Source organism: Cryptotermes secundus, unplaced genomic scaffold (assembly GCF_002891405.2).
Source record: "Cryptotermes secundus unplaced genomic scaffold, Csec_1.0 scaffold558, whole genome shotgun sequence".
In the NCBI taxonomy this organism is placed as follows: Eukaryota; Metazoa; Arthropoda; class Insecta; order Blattodea; family Kalotermitidae; genus Cryptotermes; species Cryptotermes secundus.
This window is the reverse complement of record NW_019737989.1, coordinates 588659-606230: the sequence shown is the minus strand read 5'-3', so window position 1 is coordinate 606230 and position 17572 is coordinate 588659. Positions and strand designations below refer to the sequence as shown.

General features: G+C 38.3%; 1 long non-coding RNA gene across 1 annotated transcript in view; it reads left to right on the top strand.

The window, feature by feature from the left end:
• The window catches only part of LOC117282808, a 77772-nt gene that overhangs the window by 28494 nt on the left and 31706 nt on the right, over window positions 1–17572 (top strand). The window contains exon 2 of the long non-coding RNA XR_004513690.1: window positions 6723–6911. This is a non-coding gene — a long non-coding RNA (uncharacterized LOC117282808). The remainder of the gene's footprint in view (window positions 1–6722; window positions 6912–17572) is intronic.

Genomic DNA, 17572 nt, shown 5'->3' with positions numbered 1-17572 from the left:
TCTTGAGTTTTAAATTACAGATAATCGTCGCTTATTCTGAATTCATAAATAAGGTTATCTTGTAATTCAGTCGTCTGTGATCCGTATTGAAATTCCTGCAAGAAGCAAATTTGTTAAATTTGTTACTGTGGACAAATTACTGGTTGTGAAGAGTACTATCTTCTGAGATATATCGCCACGTATTCCGTCGAAAGTCGACTGACATTTATGAGAAATATATTGCCTCCAACTTCAGGGTCGAATAATAAACTTGGCAAGAAAGCAGTTTGAAAGCAAGTGGCAAGCAGAACCTCCGTGAGAACCTCAAATCCTATAAATGAATGGTTATATGGAAAACAGACTATGCAGTATCAGTCGGTAAGGTATTTAACAAATTTCGCATAGTAGAATAAACTATGTTTGGCAGACGAAATTAAGTAAATTTGAAGGTCATTCATCTCTAGTAGAGCCAGATCCAGGCTGTACTTTCATCAAGTGGAGCCCTGGAATTCGACTTGCAAAAAAAATATTGAAAATGAGAGCGGAGTTAGTGAGACGGAGAGCGGGCAAGAGTAGTCCTGATAGCTCCGATTCACCTGAAATATCTCCCATTTCCAGCATCTACCCAGAATTTTTTATATTTGAATCCATCTGCACCGCGCACAAAATATCCTCTCTAAGGTTTATTGTAAACATACAAAATATTTGTAAACATACAAAATATTTGTAGGGTTTGAGGTTTTCACGGAAGTGAGTACGAAGAATTCCATTATCTGGGGTTTAACGCCTTATACGCTGTTGAAAGTCATCCGACGTTTCGGATGAACATGTGACCTTCATATTGAAGGTTGAACAGTAAGTCAAGAAAGCTTTGGTTGCTGCCTGCTTGATGCTGGTTTCTTGGGTTTCTTACTGTTAAACCCTGAAGACGCAGACGGTATGTTTCTCCGAAACGTACATTGTCTTCCAACGGCCTAGAAGACGTATTATGTATGAAGATAGAACTCTTACACAAATTCGTATCATTTGGTTCAGGAATTTTCTGATAAATAGGCCTTTATCTGGGAGCAGGAACATGTCGGTCGACACAGCGACTACTGGCCGGATGACGGAGAAATTGAGATCAGATTCCCTGCAGGGTTCCGAGATCCAGACCTGCTGTGAGGACCATCCACTTCCTATACAACGGGTGCCGGGGGCTGTTTGTTCGAGAATAAAACGGAAGGGGCGTTAAGCGCTCATTCACCCCATCTATTGGCGAAGTCAAGAATGATGGAACTAACCTCCACTCCCTCCTCCCCATACATCTTCATTGAGTGGTGTTTAATTAAGCCCGCGCATATCTTTATCTTTATGGGCCTATAGTAGTTGTGACCTAAGTAAAATGGATCGTACAAAACAGGATTATAATACGTGTCGTACCATCCTGTTTCGTCGGTTAGCTTCGCTAGATCATTCTCTTAAACAAGCGCCTTGATTACGAATGCGGTCTCTAATTAATTACCAACCTAACACCGAAAGGCAGAATGACGGGTCTGCCTACCGACATACTCCATGGAGAAGGATGGTTAGTGAGAAGTTCTAATGCTCAGGGATTCTAGAAATTCCCCACAGTCTTTTGGAACCTGAAGGTTCATAATATGTTCACAAGAATCCGCCTCTGATTTCTATCCTGAGTTAGGCGAATCAGTTCACATCACCACTCCCTGTAATTCTTATGATCAATTTCACTGTTACCCTCCAATCCTCGTCTATATCTTCCCGGTGGATCAAACACTCTTACTCTTAAATTTTATTTTCTTTCAGATACCACGTTTCATACCCATACAAAATGACACATAAAATTATAATTTATGACTTAATTTTCTTCTTTAGAATGAAATATGGAGGCTTATAATTGACACCACGCTCTTTGTGTGTGTCTTGTGCCTGTCAGCTTTTAGAGCAGTTGGCCGATTTTCACGAAACTAAGTATGAATATTATACGAAGTATATCCGGAAAGTAACGATACAAAGTCCAGAATATGTTTGTAAAGCATTTTTTGGAGCGATTCACTTGTGACACTTTTACAACACGCCTTTCTTTATTTTTCAACATAGTCACCATGGATCGCAATGCACTTACTCAGTTTGGGAAGTAGTTGTTTTTATTCCAGGATCGTAGAAATCTCCCGCCTGCTCTCTTAGACATGGAGAACAGTTGAAGAAAGCTGTCTTCTGGGTTTAGGCACCGTGTATTCTTCGTTTTGGCCGACGTTTCGGAGGAACGTCGGCCAAAACGAAGAATACACGGTGCCTAAACCCAGAAGACAGCTTTCTTCATTGTCATCGCCGTGAAAACCTCAAAACTTACATGGAGAACAGTTCTTGACACTTCTGGACATTGTTAAGAAAGTTCGTCCATAGCCGAACGTTTCTCAGCACGAATGCTTTCATCAGTTTTTTGATAACTTCATCAGTGACAACGCATGGCCTTCCACTCCTTATTTCATCATTAATATCGCTTTTTCCCGCTTCAAATTCACGACACCATTTTCACACGTTTTGCCTGTTCATAACAACTTCGCCGTAGACAGAAATAAGTTGGCAATGGATTTCAGCAGCAGTTTCTCCTTTCGCGTGAATAAATCCAATTACTGCAACAAGCTCATATTTGGCGGGATTTTGAATTGACACGGCCAGTTTAGACACACACTGCGAGCGCAACGTTGCCGTGACTGTGGCCGGTGAACTCAAGTCCTGTCATACAGTTTCCATCTCATGCGGCAGCACTGCCATTTCTGAAACAAATTCCCTTGCAATTTTACTGGACTTGTATCTTTACTTTCCGGATATCCTTCGTAGCATACCTGTAGGAGGCCATCCACATGCTGTGCTTTCTAATTCCTTGAAATCGGTAATAACGACATGGCGGATGAGCAAATTTGTGAGCTTGGAGGGACTTGAATTAATTTACATTAATATACCTTTGAATAAATATAAATTCTTTTTTATCAATCTTTTCGCATAATATAAAACAAGGATAAGGTGACCGAACGATCATGTTCCATACTTTCTGTTTGATGACATTATTTAACAAAATATTGGAAGTAGGTACATGAATTTGTAGAGAAAGAGAGAGATTATAAACGTACCCCTGCACATTGTATATATTTAAACTAGTACAAATATGGCGGTGTTTCGAATATTTGAGGTCATATCCCATAATTTTAACCAATATACAATACGCACTAAAGTAAAAAGCTCTTAAAAATAAGCTAATAATAGTGACACAGTAATAGATCTTTAAAGAAAAGAGTGTAGTGGGAAATTAGATTTTATGAATTATATTAGGGATGTCTTACTTTTAATTTTAAAGTAAGAGATGAGGATATAGGGGATTCTGACTTGGATGTTTACAGACTTTCGCAGTGTTAAGTCTTCTCTTAATTTCCTCATGGTCGTAATTTTCATTTGTTAATGTGGCCGTTCAAAATATTTGGAATTTGTCCTAGTTTCAAATAATTTTCTACCTTTCTTCATATTATATTACTGTCCTACATTCTGGCTACGAGACGGGGATATGCAGTTTTCCCTGTGATCACTTCCAGATCATTCTCTTTCATACCGTTTTACAGCGCTTCTGTCTTTTCATAATGTGTATATTCATATTTTCGTCCAGTACGGTTGTTATCCCTGAATTTCTCATATATTCAGCCGCAACCACATTATCACTGGTTGCGGTGTAAATTGTATTTGCGGTGTTTGAGTCACACAAGAACTGTTAAAGTGTGAATTAAATTGAAATATAAATAGGATTATTATGTTCTAATTAATCGTTCACTTGAAGTACTCACACGGGACTACAGATAGTTGATCCATTGAGACTGCTCTATTATATCAGAGTTGTGTTGTACAAGATATTCAGAAAAAATCTTGTAATAGTTATAATATAAATTTGCAGCATCCTCTTGCACTGCGTAGATCTGATTCTGCCATTTAGACAGAAACGTGTAGTGTCAATAAAAAGAGAGAGAATATTAACAGACGTTGCACATAGAAGGAAAAAAAAAGCGCAATGCAAAATCAGTTGTAACTCTTACTTAATACGTAGATATGGTTTATTCAAGTAGAATTAAGATACTTTATTTAAATTAAATGCATCTATTCTAGAAACTGATATTAATAGCAACTGAGAAATTATATTTAAAAGTAAATATAAAATTATTCCTGTTCTTATTTAAGGGCAACGCCATTCATGTTAAATAGTTGAGGAACAGGATTCTTAAGTTCGGTACTAGATCGAGGTGAGTGGTCAAGTTAGCGGACGAGCTTATCTACTCCACAGAAAGGAACCCTTGTCCCACTTATGTAGGAGGCTGGGCGTTGTGGAGAAGAGAACAATATGTTCCTGCCGGGAATCGAACTACACCTATTCCGTTATCCAACACGTAGGCTATCCACGGTTCCGACTGATTGACACGGTCAAAGGAGAGTACGTTTAGAATAAACAATTAAAGTGATTATTTTCAGCATGAAGTGCGGTGCCCCAGAAATTTTTAATATAAGGAAATGTTTGAGATAAATTTTATACACATGTATATATAATTCAGGCGAAATTGTGTACTCTAAAACAGACACTAATTTTAATTGTCAACTAAAATGACTATAAGGAATGCCCTCTTCTGAGATCTAGCGCCATGTAGATCTTGTATGAAGCGACGATTCGGAGGAATGTATTGTCTCCATTTTCAGGGTTGAAAAATCTACGAGCGAGGAACCAGCAGGCAGTTGGCTGCAGACTGAGCTACCAGTTGAAAACACCCATCTATATAAGAAGAGGAAGGGAGGGAGAATGGGCAGCATGGGAAATCAAGAGAGAGGAGAGGGGATGTGTCTGCAGAAGTGGCGAGCAAGTAGCAGGCCAGAGCCGGTGTAGGAACGTGTCGAGGGTGAAAAGGCAGGGTTACCGAACGAGCATTGACCCAATAACTTCGGGACTTAGCTGTCGAGCGTGCACTGACCTGCGCTGGTTCCTCGCTCTGCCCTGAAGATGGAGGCGATACGTTCCTCCGAATCGTCGGTTCACACAAGATCTGCAAGGAGCCACATCACAGAAGACGGCATTCTTCGTAGTCACTGTGGCGAAAATCTCAAATCTTGCATAAAATAGCTATGATTTTAAGTGTTCAAAACTATGCAATTAAAAAATGTTTAATTGTAGCACTTGGAGGTAACATGTTAATATTCAGACCAAGATATATCGATTTTAAAATATGTCTCTTGATGTATGGCTTTCTGTGGAGAGTTGCTGAAGTCTATTATGGAGAACGAAAGGTTAACTCTGAGACTTCATAATCAGGTTCTAAAATGAAGCACTTTTAAATTCTCAAGATTTTTCTCCTGTATGGATGTCAAAATCGAAACACCGCAAAGACGGAATTTTATGTAACTTGTCATGAAAGAATTCTCTTTGTAATTTGATTGGAATTTTCGATGTTTTATTACTTTATCACGGTGTGTAGACTGTCTTATTTCGCTTGCGTTCTGAAAGTACATATGTTCAGTCTGCGCGCATTCGTTGTCGTTGTTTTAGCATACATGTTTGAATATTTGCATATAAAGTAAGCTGTAGGATATAGAATGAACATTTAAACAACATCCCCTATTTATACTTGCAAACCGATACATATTTTTGGTTTCAAAGCGGAGAATCTGGAATATTGTCGCTATGCTGTATAGACAGAATAACATATTTGCTTGCCTGCGGAAACTATTGTAATGGAAAATTTTATAATTAATAAAATGTGAAAAATTTAACAAATTGGAATATTAACTCCTGCGTGCTTATCTTGGACTTTTCATACTACACTACTTAACACTGTAGGTACTCTGTATACAAAAATTGCTGATAACAAATGTTATTGTCATCTTACTGTTTGTTTAACGCTATTCATTTTCACTTTACATTACTGTATTCGTAGTCTAAGCACCCCTAAATACTGGCGATATCTAAAATTTCAGGAATAACAACATGGCGGGCTTCATACGCGCATGGATATTTTGCTTTCTACTGTGTAATTAGTTGTTTACTTATGAAACTGGGTCCAATTCTGTTTCAGAATAAATTATCACCACAAGCTCTATTTCAAAGAAAATAAGAAAAATCGGTTCGTTAGAGAACAAATCATACTTTATAAAATACTGTGTTCTCAAGTAAGTGTACATAATTTTACATGTATGTATTTTCAGTTCCCTGCATTTTATTTATTCAATAAGTTTAATGAGTTCACAATACGGAATTTGTCTACTTTTTTTTTGTCAGAGTTTCTCGGAGAGAGTTTATATATTTTGCCTGTGATTGTGATTTGAAGATTATGGAGAAAAAAATTAGACGTGAAATCAAGAAGAAATTAAGGATAAGAGAATAAAATATTCCGTAATAATATTTTTATAACTGTTGAATAAAAATTATCTTAAGAAATCAAATCATTTGCAGCATAGTTTAGAGATGATATAAACAAATAAATAAATACATTTTATATATTTACTCTTTTAATAATTTTATGGAAAAGAGGATATTTTGCGCGCTTTATCAATAATTAATTAAATTCTCTAGAACACAGTATACTCGGAACTTATAATGTTTAAAATCAAAAGAACGTGAGATACGTATAAGGAGATTTGAGGTATGTAGCTAGTAAAGCAGCAGATCTCACATACACAAAACACTAAGGCTGCTTTCGTCTCTTTCCAATTACCAGGAGCCGAGTCGTGTAATTCGATTGTGTACAGCGAAGAATCAGCCCAAGGCCTTCACCACTCTGCTTTATCCACGCAGCGTCACCCAATTTCCTGTCGAGATGTAACGAGGTAGTGAGATGGATTTGTTCCAACATTCGACTGGATTATAACTTAGGTGTTCCATAACAAGACATGGCGCGTTTGTGCAAGTAAGATTGAAAGATTTGTAGTAGAATCTATAAATTATGAACCTACAATTGGTATTTCATTGGAAGAGAATTGAGAAATGTGCTTTCTTATTAGTTAAGAGGAAAATTTACGGGGTTGCATATGTTATCGAAGATTGCTTGTTTAATTAACAGATTATATATACAGAGTGCGTCAGTGAATCGGGCGATTTTAAAAAACGTCATGAACAGTAAACTATTGCATTTATTTAGTCTCAACACCCATCAATACAGTGTAAACGTAAAGGGATTTGATTTTTTTCAATTACTTCACTGAAAATAGAAGTTTATTTCACAAAAATAACATCGGACAGATGACCACCATTCCACAGTATGCACTCAGTAAGTCTCTTCCTAAAGTCACTCAGTACTCTTTGCAGCAGCTCTACGGGAATTCCTGGTCCAGTCACAGTTACAGCCCTTTCCCACTCATCTTCAGGTAAGTACGGGCAAATAATTCCAAACGAAGATATCGCGCACCATACTAAGATTTTGGAACTGTGGAGTGGTCTCTCATAAATTCCTTTGGGGTTTGTGGCAGACCAATACCGGAAATTTTGCTTGTTAACAAACTGCGACAAATGAAAATGAGCTCCATCATTCATCAGTAAGTTGTTAACATCTTGGTTTTGATTAATTAATAGCAAAAAATCTGGCAGAAATGAACTCTGTTTTCCTAGTCGTGTTCGTGTAGTGCATGAGTAATTAGAATTGTATAGGGGTAGAAGAACTAGTGGAATGAGTCTATTATTGTACCAGTTCACAATAAGGGTGATACCTTCTTGAGTACCTGCAGAATTTTCGGCTCCTCCAGAAAGGCTCAGCTCCATGAGTAAGTGAGTAAGATAAGGATAGAAGCGGAGATCTTTGTGCAAAATCGGCCGAACGCTGGTTTCGGATAGCCCGAGTGGTGTAGCGTGGCGATGCGCAGACCGGCGTGGACTTCGTTCAATGGCTTCTCTCACTGCCGCTACAGTCTCGGGTGTACGTGCTGTGTTTACGCTACCGCCTTTCTTCTTTAGTGTAGAGCCAGTAGCCTCAGAGTTCTGAACCCAGGTCTTGATGGCATGGACAGATGGAACAGCACCATTGCGGTAAACACCAAACTCTCTTAGAAATTCACGCTGAGCGATCACGAAACTGTCACCGTTTTGCTAAAATGTTTTAGAACAAAAGCACGTTGTGCTCAGTCCACGACTCCATTGCAACTAAAACGCATTGAAGTAGGCTGCTGTGTGCAGTAGTGGCATCCTGCCCACTCCAACCAGCCCAGGAAAAAACACCGCTGCCAAATTGCCCGATTCATTGATGCACACTGTATTTCAAATGAAAGTTCTAGCTAAATTTTATATCTAATTCATAAAGATTTTATATTTCTCTGTGTCTCTAAGAAAAATAGTACTTATATTATCATATTTACTTGTGAATTGATCTTCAAATTACTTAACACTTTACTGAGCTTAACGTTTTCTTTGGATACTTGTATAAAACGGAGAACCTATTCACAATTTTTATAATTATTTGCACATGATGATGTTACTAATAATTATTATGGTGATAGCTTAACTCGTTTATTTACTTACATGTTTACATAACGGCCCAAAAGCCCATTAATAATTAAATACGAGCAAAGAGAGCAACAAGAAAAAATACAAATGCTTACGAACCAAAGACAAAAAAACAATGTGTATTGTTTAGGCAGTGACCGCTCAATAATTGCAGTTACACCAAACATAATGCGGTGACAAGATATATGTATGTATGTATGTATGCAATACAACCGTTTTAAAAATTAAGAAGTACGATTATAACAAATAATTTAGAGAAACGGGTTTCCTTCTAAGTATATCAACGTCCCTAAAAAGAATATTAGTTGCCGAAGCGCATCTAGTAAAATTATTTTCATTAGAAGGGCAGACTTTTAACGTAATGCAATGACATTTAATTCAGTTCCTTTGTTTATGTGCTTGCCAATAGCGAAGGGCCTGTAACAGGCGATCGCTTACAGTGTACGTGACGAAAGCTGCACTAAGGCTACAACTGGACAAAAATTTAGTACAAGGAAATAAAATAATATATATAACACGGTAATTAAATAAATCGATAATTACATAACTCAGTATGATTAAGCAGAGGAAAATGTATCCTAACGGGAGATGTTAATTGAAAACGTCCAGAGATTTGCAAACGATGTTTGCAACTGTGACGCACCTTGTTGAGGGTCTTGAGACATTATGGACATTAAAAGGTATTTTTTTTCTAATTTGCTTAGTGGATGCATGGAGACAAACAGTGTCCATAAGCGAACAACAGTCAATTTTGTTCTTGAAAACGTTAATAAGAAATAAAGCACAACGATTTTGTCGCCAGGAATAAATCTTTTTCAAATGTAAATAATTTGACATTGACTCATAATTTCAAAATAAGTAGGGCTGAATAAATCGATTATGGCATGTATTTGCAAAATATCTTTTCTAAAGTGAGGTTATTCCAGACTTCAGACGCCTACTCAAACTCTGAAATAATTATGATAATTTAGAGAACTTTCAGACTATCCAAAGAAGGAAAATTATATGTCAAGAAACGAATTAGTTTTTACAGCTTTAGTGCCCGAGAATGTAAGCCCTCGTGGTCAATATGACGATGAAAATGCAATTTGCTACCTAACATAACCCTAAGATCTTTTACCCATCAGTTTCGCTGTTAGATAATCACCCACAAAACCATTAAAATGGATGCTGTTAGTTGCACGAGTAAAAGAATTTATATTTGCTTTGAACAATTTAATTCTCATATACGTTTCAGTGCACCACTTCTGTGCGAAGTTTGTATCGGATTGTAGTAAATTACAAACCTCTACAGATTTTATGACAAGAAATATTGTTAAATCATAGGCAAATGACATGAATTCGGAAACATAAATCTTGTCCCATAAATCATCATTAAAATAGTCAATAATAGAAGTTACAAAGTGGAGCTTTACAGCACTCCTGACAACATGGAAGAAGTGAGGAGGACTTCGTTTAAATACGAACAGAAAATCTGCTTGATAAGTATTCGGAACCCATTAACATAGGATCGGAGAGTCGAAAGATCCTGAGTAACAGAAGAGTATGGGAGAATTTATTAAAGCCTGGCTGGGATAAAAATAAGTTTAATTGGTCTGCCCTTTTGAAGAGATACAAAATGTAATACAGTTTAAGTAAGTAAATTGGTTGAAGTAAACTTCGGTTTGCCGGTCACGGTAACCGAGCGGTCAAAGGCATGTACTGTCTTTTCTCGCTTGGAAACCGGGATCGTGGGTTCGAATCCCACTCAGGGCATGGATGTTTAGTTTGTGTGTGTGCGTTTTTCTGTGTTTGTGTACAGGTAGAGGCCTTGCGACGAGCTGATCACCCGCCCAAGGAGTCCTACCGAATGTGTAAGATCTAGAAAAACCGAAGTGAACGGAGAAGTTCATGGAGGTAGGCTTAGGCCCACTAGGACTGTAGTGCCAAGGAAAAAACTTTGGTTTAATAGAACCATGCTGAGATCCGAGATCCGAGGAGATCCGATCATGAAATTTATTCTAAAGTATTTTGGAAAAATTATTTAAAATTGTGATTGCTCTGTAATTACTCATATTAATTGGAGCAATTTTACCATTCATGGTAACAGGCATGAACCAATATAAAAATATTATTCAAAGGAGGGAAAAATATTAGTGGTACCTTTTAATGATAAAACTGGGGATTTCAACTGCACCGACATATTTTTTCGGGCTGAGACGTCGAACTGCCTGCTTAACGTCAAAATGGAAATCAAAATAACGTTAAAAAATCAGAGATAGCAAAACGAGCTTTATTTCGAATGACAACAGAAGGGGGAGAGTTAAAAATGCAGAGAAAAATGATGCGCAAAGGCTTCAGTAATAATTTTCACAAATTTTGATTTCGGTAAAAACATGATTATTCTTTCTAAAGTTAGAGACATATTTCCAAAAGCCTTTAGGTTTAGCATTTAGTTTGTCATCTATAGATTTTAACCTAAGAAACCTGGTTGGGTATTTTAACCAGTTCGCAATAATATTAAAAATAATACGTATAAATAAAAATCATATTAAAAATCGGCGTTCGATTTCTTGTGTCTTCAGTAGTTTTGGTTATTTTTCTCAATTTACCTAATATTTTAAAAAATTAGAAAACCAATGCGGAAATATCGAATTTATTGGCCTTATGCAAGAGATGGCTAAATTTTTAGCTTCATGTACCATAGCAGTGAGATTATTCGCTGCAGATTCGACAGAAGTTACATTTAGAAGAGAAGACCAGTCAAAATGACGTAAGACACTATAGAGCAACCTTCAGTATAGCTGCGATTAGGGACCAGGGAGATTATGCTACACTGAAGAGATGATGATGATGATGATGATAATAATGATTATGATAATAATAATAATAATACAATAATTCAATTCATGTTTATTTACTTGCAAACTTAACAGCACAAAGTCCAATTACCAATTGCACGAGTACATAGAAATACATAAAATAATTTAAAAACAAAATACAAAATATATGTCTATATAATGACAACAGATTAATAATAATTCCAAGAAAATTAATGTTAGCTTTAACAAGAGAGAAAAATAAAATAATACACACGTAATATTAAGAGTATTAACAAATATTATTAACAATTTTAGGTTCAATGTATTTGACAGAAACTGTTCTGATTGCAAATATGTCGAGATCTTTAACCCCCGCATTGGCAGCACAGGCGCACTGAGTAGGACGGTGTTTATTAGAGGGACAAACACCAAACAATGATAAGTTCCTAAGATTGCTAGGAGGAACGCGAAGGCTAATATTTTCCAAAAGAGAAGCGCAGGATTTAAGACCACGAAAGACCTCAACAAGAAAAAGTGCATCAAGGTGATGTCTCCGTTTATGTAAAGACTGTAGACTTAATTTCTCTAAAGCATCAGACTAAGTATACGGAATATGAAGGAACAAACGACAAAAACAGACGGATGCAAACTTCTGCTGGATGCGCTCAAGCTTATTGGCATCAGTCGAAGTGATGGAGTTCCAAACTACCGACGCATGTGAATAATAATAATAATAATAATGTGTGTGCAACAAATTTGTAATTAGAACAATAAAGGAATATATAAAATTTTAGGTTTTCACAGCAGTGTTTTTGAAGAGTTCAGTCTTCTGGTATATAACGCCGTGTAGTCCATTGAAACTCAACAAACGTTTCGGAGGAAAACAGACTAAATTCGTTTAATGCAGGAGGCATAGATGAAATTTTGGGCCTAACATAAGGGAAGTAGCAGAAAGGTCAAGTATATAATGGTACATAATTTATATTCTTCGCCAGATTCTATTAAAGCCATTTAATCATTGGGATGTCGTGTGGGACATATAGCTCGTAGGGCAGAGAGATGAAATGCGTACATCCAACGAGAATACTTAATACGAAATTAATTTTATGAATGTCAAACATGCGTTTATGTGTGACATTTGTTACATAATTACTGTTAATTCCCTCTCTCTCTTCGTTATCCTCACTGAGCCATAAATTAGTGACTTGCTTGAGGTTGATTGTTTGGTTATGCATAATTAAATTATTCTATATGAACGGGTTATATGTTTACAGTGTTGGACCATGAGAGGTCGTTCTCAATGGGCTTTAAACAATATAGCATTCTGAATTTGGATGGAGATCCAATGCTCTTGTCTAAATTTCTCTGCTCTCTGTCCCTCGTGTGCTGGAGGGTAAACAGCTCGATAGAAATGTCTCTCAGACTCGGGGTCGAATCTCGAAGCCATTCGGGAGAGAACGTCTGTAAACAAAGCTGCCCCAACTTGTGGCACAGAGCGAGTCGATGCTTGAAAATTGGAAGAGACAGTCAGTGGACCTAGTGACAAACAGGCGACTGACGACATTTTAAGTTGCAGAGGGAGAAATAAATGCGCTCTTTTAGGAGCAGACTGTTTACACTTTCAACCACTTGCTTATGTTACATAACAAATAATAAAAAATCTTTAACGTCGAATTCAATTTCGATTTCATACGCACTATTCTTGTATAAATTCATATTTCTTTAGTCTTCCTTCGATATTTATATTTATTTCAAGTTAGTTTAGTTCTCCCCATTTTCAGCCTTCTTTCCTTCTTTAAACTTGAACAAAATTCGACATCCACCATTCTGCATGTTTATGAATTACATTTCATTTTTGATCCAGTCGGCAAATATTCACGAAACTCCATATGAAGTTTAAGTTATTAGAAGTCATTTCTACTCCAATTTGTTAATTTGCTATAATAGCTAGTAACATTATGGGGAGTTGGGAACTTGGGAGGGTGGGTTCGGCTATAGTAACACTTACCCTACATGGAAGTGAGTTTACCGAGCCGTTGCCTAGAAAAAGGTTGCTCTATTGTGACTTGCGTGTGTTACTTAGCAACTGATATTTCTGTGGCTAAATTGTTCTTGCATGGAGTAAATACGCCAGAATATATGTTATTGTGATCTGTCTTTATGTAAGATTACGCTTGAGAATTTATTGTCAATATTAGGGTCAAATCTATAAGGAAGTGAGACATTTTTGAAAATTTACCGAATTGAATATGATGTAAATATTTATGTAATATATTATTGGGTCATTACGTGGCAAACACATCCATTGAACCTTATATTATAGGATTTTGATTAAATTTGACATGCGTTCCATTACCAACCGTCCATGTCTTAAATTATCATTAGTTTTATAAATACAGAATGTTATTTTACCCCAATTTGGTTAAAACAAAGTACGTCTGCGAGACTTGAATTTAATAACTCCTTTAAAATGCACTGAGAAAAAAAATGAAAGAGCTCATTGTGAAGATTACAAAATTTTCTATATAGTCATATATATTGTAACGTGTTTCGTTACTGAAGACGCCGTAGAGATGGTTAATTGGTTTATTTAACAATCTACAAGCAACTGCTACAATTAATTATCACCCAGTTGCGGGGTTTCACACTTTATGAACCCTACAACAAAATCTCTTAACACAGTCTTCACTTGTCTTCACGTACTAATAACGCGGGAGCTATACAAGTCTCCCTGAATTACACACTTTCACTCGTAACACGCCGCTGGCTAGATTCCAACACTGCTCGCAAGATGCTGCCTTGAGAACTGTTGATAACACACTCGGCGACTGTCACAGTACAACTGACTGGTTGCTGGCTAACTCGGAACTAACTCGGAGGTAGCTCGAGGACTGACTCGTAGGTAGTTCCAGGACTCACTGACCGACTGTGAATAGCCTTCGCTGCTCCTTATGTAGCCTTGATCGGACAATTGTCGTCTGGTGCCGTGTTGCTAGCCACGCTGTCCGGAGTTGTTGACTGCTGCCTAGCAACCGCGATATCCCTCGGTGACGTCACCGCTGTTGATTCGCTTTGCATAGCTTCAAGGTCGCGGGGACTCGGCTAACGTCGGCTCCGCTCGGCTCACTTCGGCTCCGCTCGTGACGTCACCGCGCGTTGCGCGTTGCATAGCTACCAGGATGCGGGGTGATTACTCGCCTATTACGCGAGCGCTACGTTACAGCTACGTGCAGCTGGGGAGGTAGGGGTCAACATGTCACAATATATATATACACACACACTGTTTCCAGGTTCTGTTAGGACTATGTTCATTAAAAATACAAGAAGTGAATTATTTTCAAAATATTACTCTTTTTATTCAAAATTGATTCCTTCTGAATCCATACATAGCTGGAATCCATTGAAAAGTTTTCGAAAACGGTCACTGTATTCCTTTTGTGGAATCACATTTAAAACTCCGGTACATTCCCTTTGGATGTCCTGGATGGTGTCGTGACGGTCTCCTACCATCGCCAACTTAACTTTTGGGAACAACCAGAAATCTACTGGAGCCAAATCTGGCGAATACCCAGGGTGATCAAGGACTGTGATCCATTTTCTGGCCAAAAAATCGGACACGATCTTCGATTTGTGGGGTGGGGCATTGACGTGGAGGAGCGACCAGAAACCTTGCTCTCGAAATTAAGGTCGAACTCGAAGAATTCTCGCCCTCACCCACAAACGGCTGAGGACTCCGAGATGGTAATCAGAATTCACTGTTTGACCTTGTGGCAGAAATTCCTTGTGTCTTTACTGGACTCTTTTGCATGCGCACTTTCTTTGGTTTCGGCTTCTTTGGGCTCAACCACGCTGCACTCTGCCGCTTTGTGAGAGGCTCATATTGAAAACACCATGTCTCATCATTAGTAACAATCGATTTTGTAAATTTTTGATCACTATGGGTCGACCGTAACATGTCTTTGCAGTGTTCCACTCTGGCATATTTTCCATCGCCGGACAGCTCGTGCGGTACAAACCGCTCACAGACCTTCCGTTTGACAAAATCCTCGGTCAAAATTTGATGCACAGTAAAAGCTCCTCGATAAGTCTTGTAGAAACACATCTGTCTGATGCAAGGATTTTGGTCACTTTTTTCACATTTTCTTCAGTGCGACTTGATCTCGGCTTTGATGCACGTGGAGCGTCGCGAAATACAGCATATCATCGAAAAATGTTCGAGCGACTCAAACAATCACTACAGTACACACTTTTTATCATTTTGTACACTTCTCCGGCTGTTTTGCCCAACTTCAAACAAAATTTGTTGTTGGCTCTCTGTTCAACCGCCATTTTCCGACGAGCGTCAGAACAGTACTGTTACATTCAAGGTCAGAACACATGATGCAACAATGCTTCCGCCTCGATATTATAGACAGCCACAGGTGAAACTTCAAGAATCTTAACGCCACAACTCGCCAACAAATGGCATTGCAGGGCAAAATTTAGAAAAAAAAATGACGAGTTCTAGTTCGGATGATTGGATTTTTTAGCACTTTGCTTACAATCTCTCTTAATCACGTTTAAATACAATCAGTCGCTGATTTACACACTTTCCAGTTCACCGTAGCACAAGCATGAGGACTCCCATTCTTCACTAGTCGTTTCCTGGCAAAGGATCTGAACACAGGAACTGTAACAGGCTTCCTAATTACACACTCCCAATCGCGCTGCACTATAGCACATAAGGTCTTCAGATCACACTTCAGGTCTTCACAGGTCGACGAAATTTTCGTGGCTGCCTCCGAGAACTCAGAACTCTGTCACTCACTGCCTTGGTCAAAAGTCAAAGTCACATTGTGTCTGACGGTCAGTCAGTCAGTCAGTCAGTAGGTCTTGGTGTCGAGCCCCATGTGGAGCTCATAACCAGATATATTTTACTATTTGACAACTACGGTATTGCTAGAAGCAAAATAGATCACTGTAGTCTCGGTGCAAGGGCCAAGGACTCCTTATACATACGGTCTTGTTTCTATGGGGGCGCCCTCTCTGATGAGAGGACGGGTCTGTCTTTTGTATATGTTGTTGGCCCTTGCCAGCGCAGTCTTTCTCGAGTCCGAGTCCCGTGGGACTCGCGATCATATTTTACTGTGTCAGATTTGAGGCTTCCATTTCGTCTTCTCCTACGCCTCGTAGCGTCACGGCGGAGGTATTCGACCCCGCCTCCAAAGGGGTACTACCTTGGTTATCCTTGAAATCTCTTTATATATCCGCGGCACGGATAACACAACGGCCTCTATTGTTAAAAATGTTAACAGACTATTGCATAGCAAAGGTCGCTGCGAGGACCCCAATGAGAACAGTCTGTCTATTTTTGCGTAATGTACCGTGTTTACAGAGTTGCTATCTGGCAACGCATTGATCAAATCCGTTACATTTTGTTTCACAGATTTAAAGGTTTCAGAGTTAAATATGATGGAATTTGTGAACTTTGGAAACAAATTTGCGGAAAAATTGATTCCGAGGTTTGTTTGGAATTTGTCACAATTGACAGCCACATACCCCATTCAAAGCGTGCAAAATAATTCTGAAACTACAAGAAATTTGAAGGCTGTAATGAGTTTAATAATTAGGCTGAACTTTTTTATTAGATTCTACTTTACACAATTTTGTTCATGAAATTATCTGAACTGTAGCCGCTTTACATACTGCCTTAATTAGATAATGTTGAATGCAAAGGAGCTATATTAGGCCACGACCACTTCCTTCCAAACATTTACAATATGCAACTCATCTGCGTCATGTGACGCTATATAGTCGAGATAAGGATAACGTTCTTTAATAACACGCAAAAGAAGTATTACACTCCATGAAGATTTCCTCTTGGAAAGCTGTCAGCCCCTAATCTTGTCATGAATTCTTCCGCCTCGCACCCATGGAACACCAGTTGTCATTATCATCTCTGATGTAAGTTCTCTGTCAGCTCAACCAAATTAAATATATTGTTGCAGAGCCCTAGTCAAACGGACAGTCGGATAGACGCGATGTCTCTCTTATATCAGTCCATTTTATGATCTCCAGAAAAACAAGGAGTTCTGGGAAGAACTAATCGCCTGCTTTCCTTTGATAAGACACGGACTGCAAAGGAAATGACGGGTCAAACAGTTCTTCTATTGATGGATGTATTCTTTGCCGCGGGAACGTGTTTACCGATCAGTTGCCTAGCACCGAAAGAAAGGATACACACAACCGAGTCGTCTTGCAAATATAAGAGGGACAGACGTACAGACACACAGAA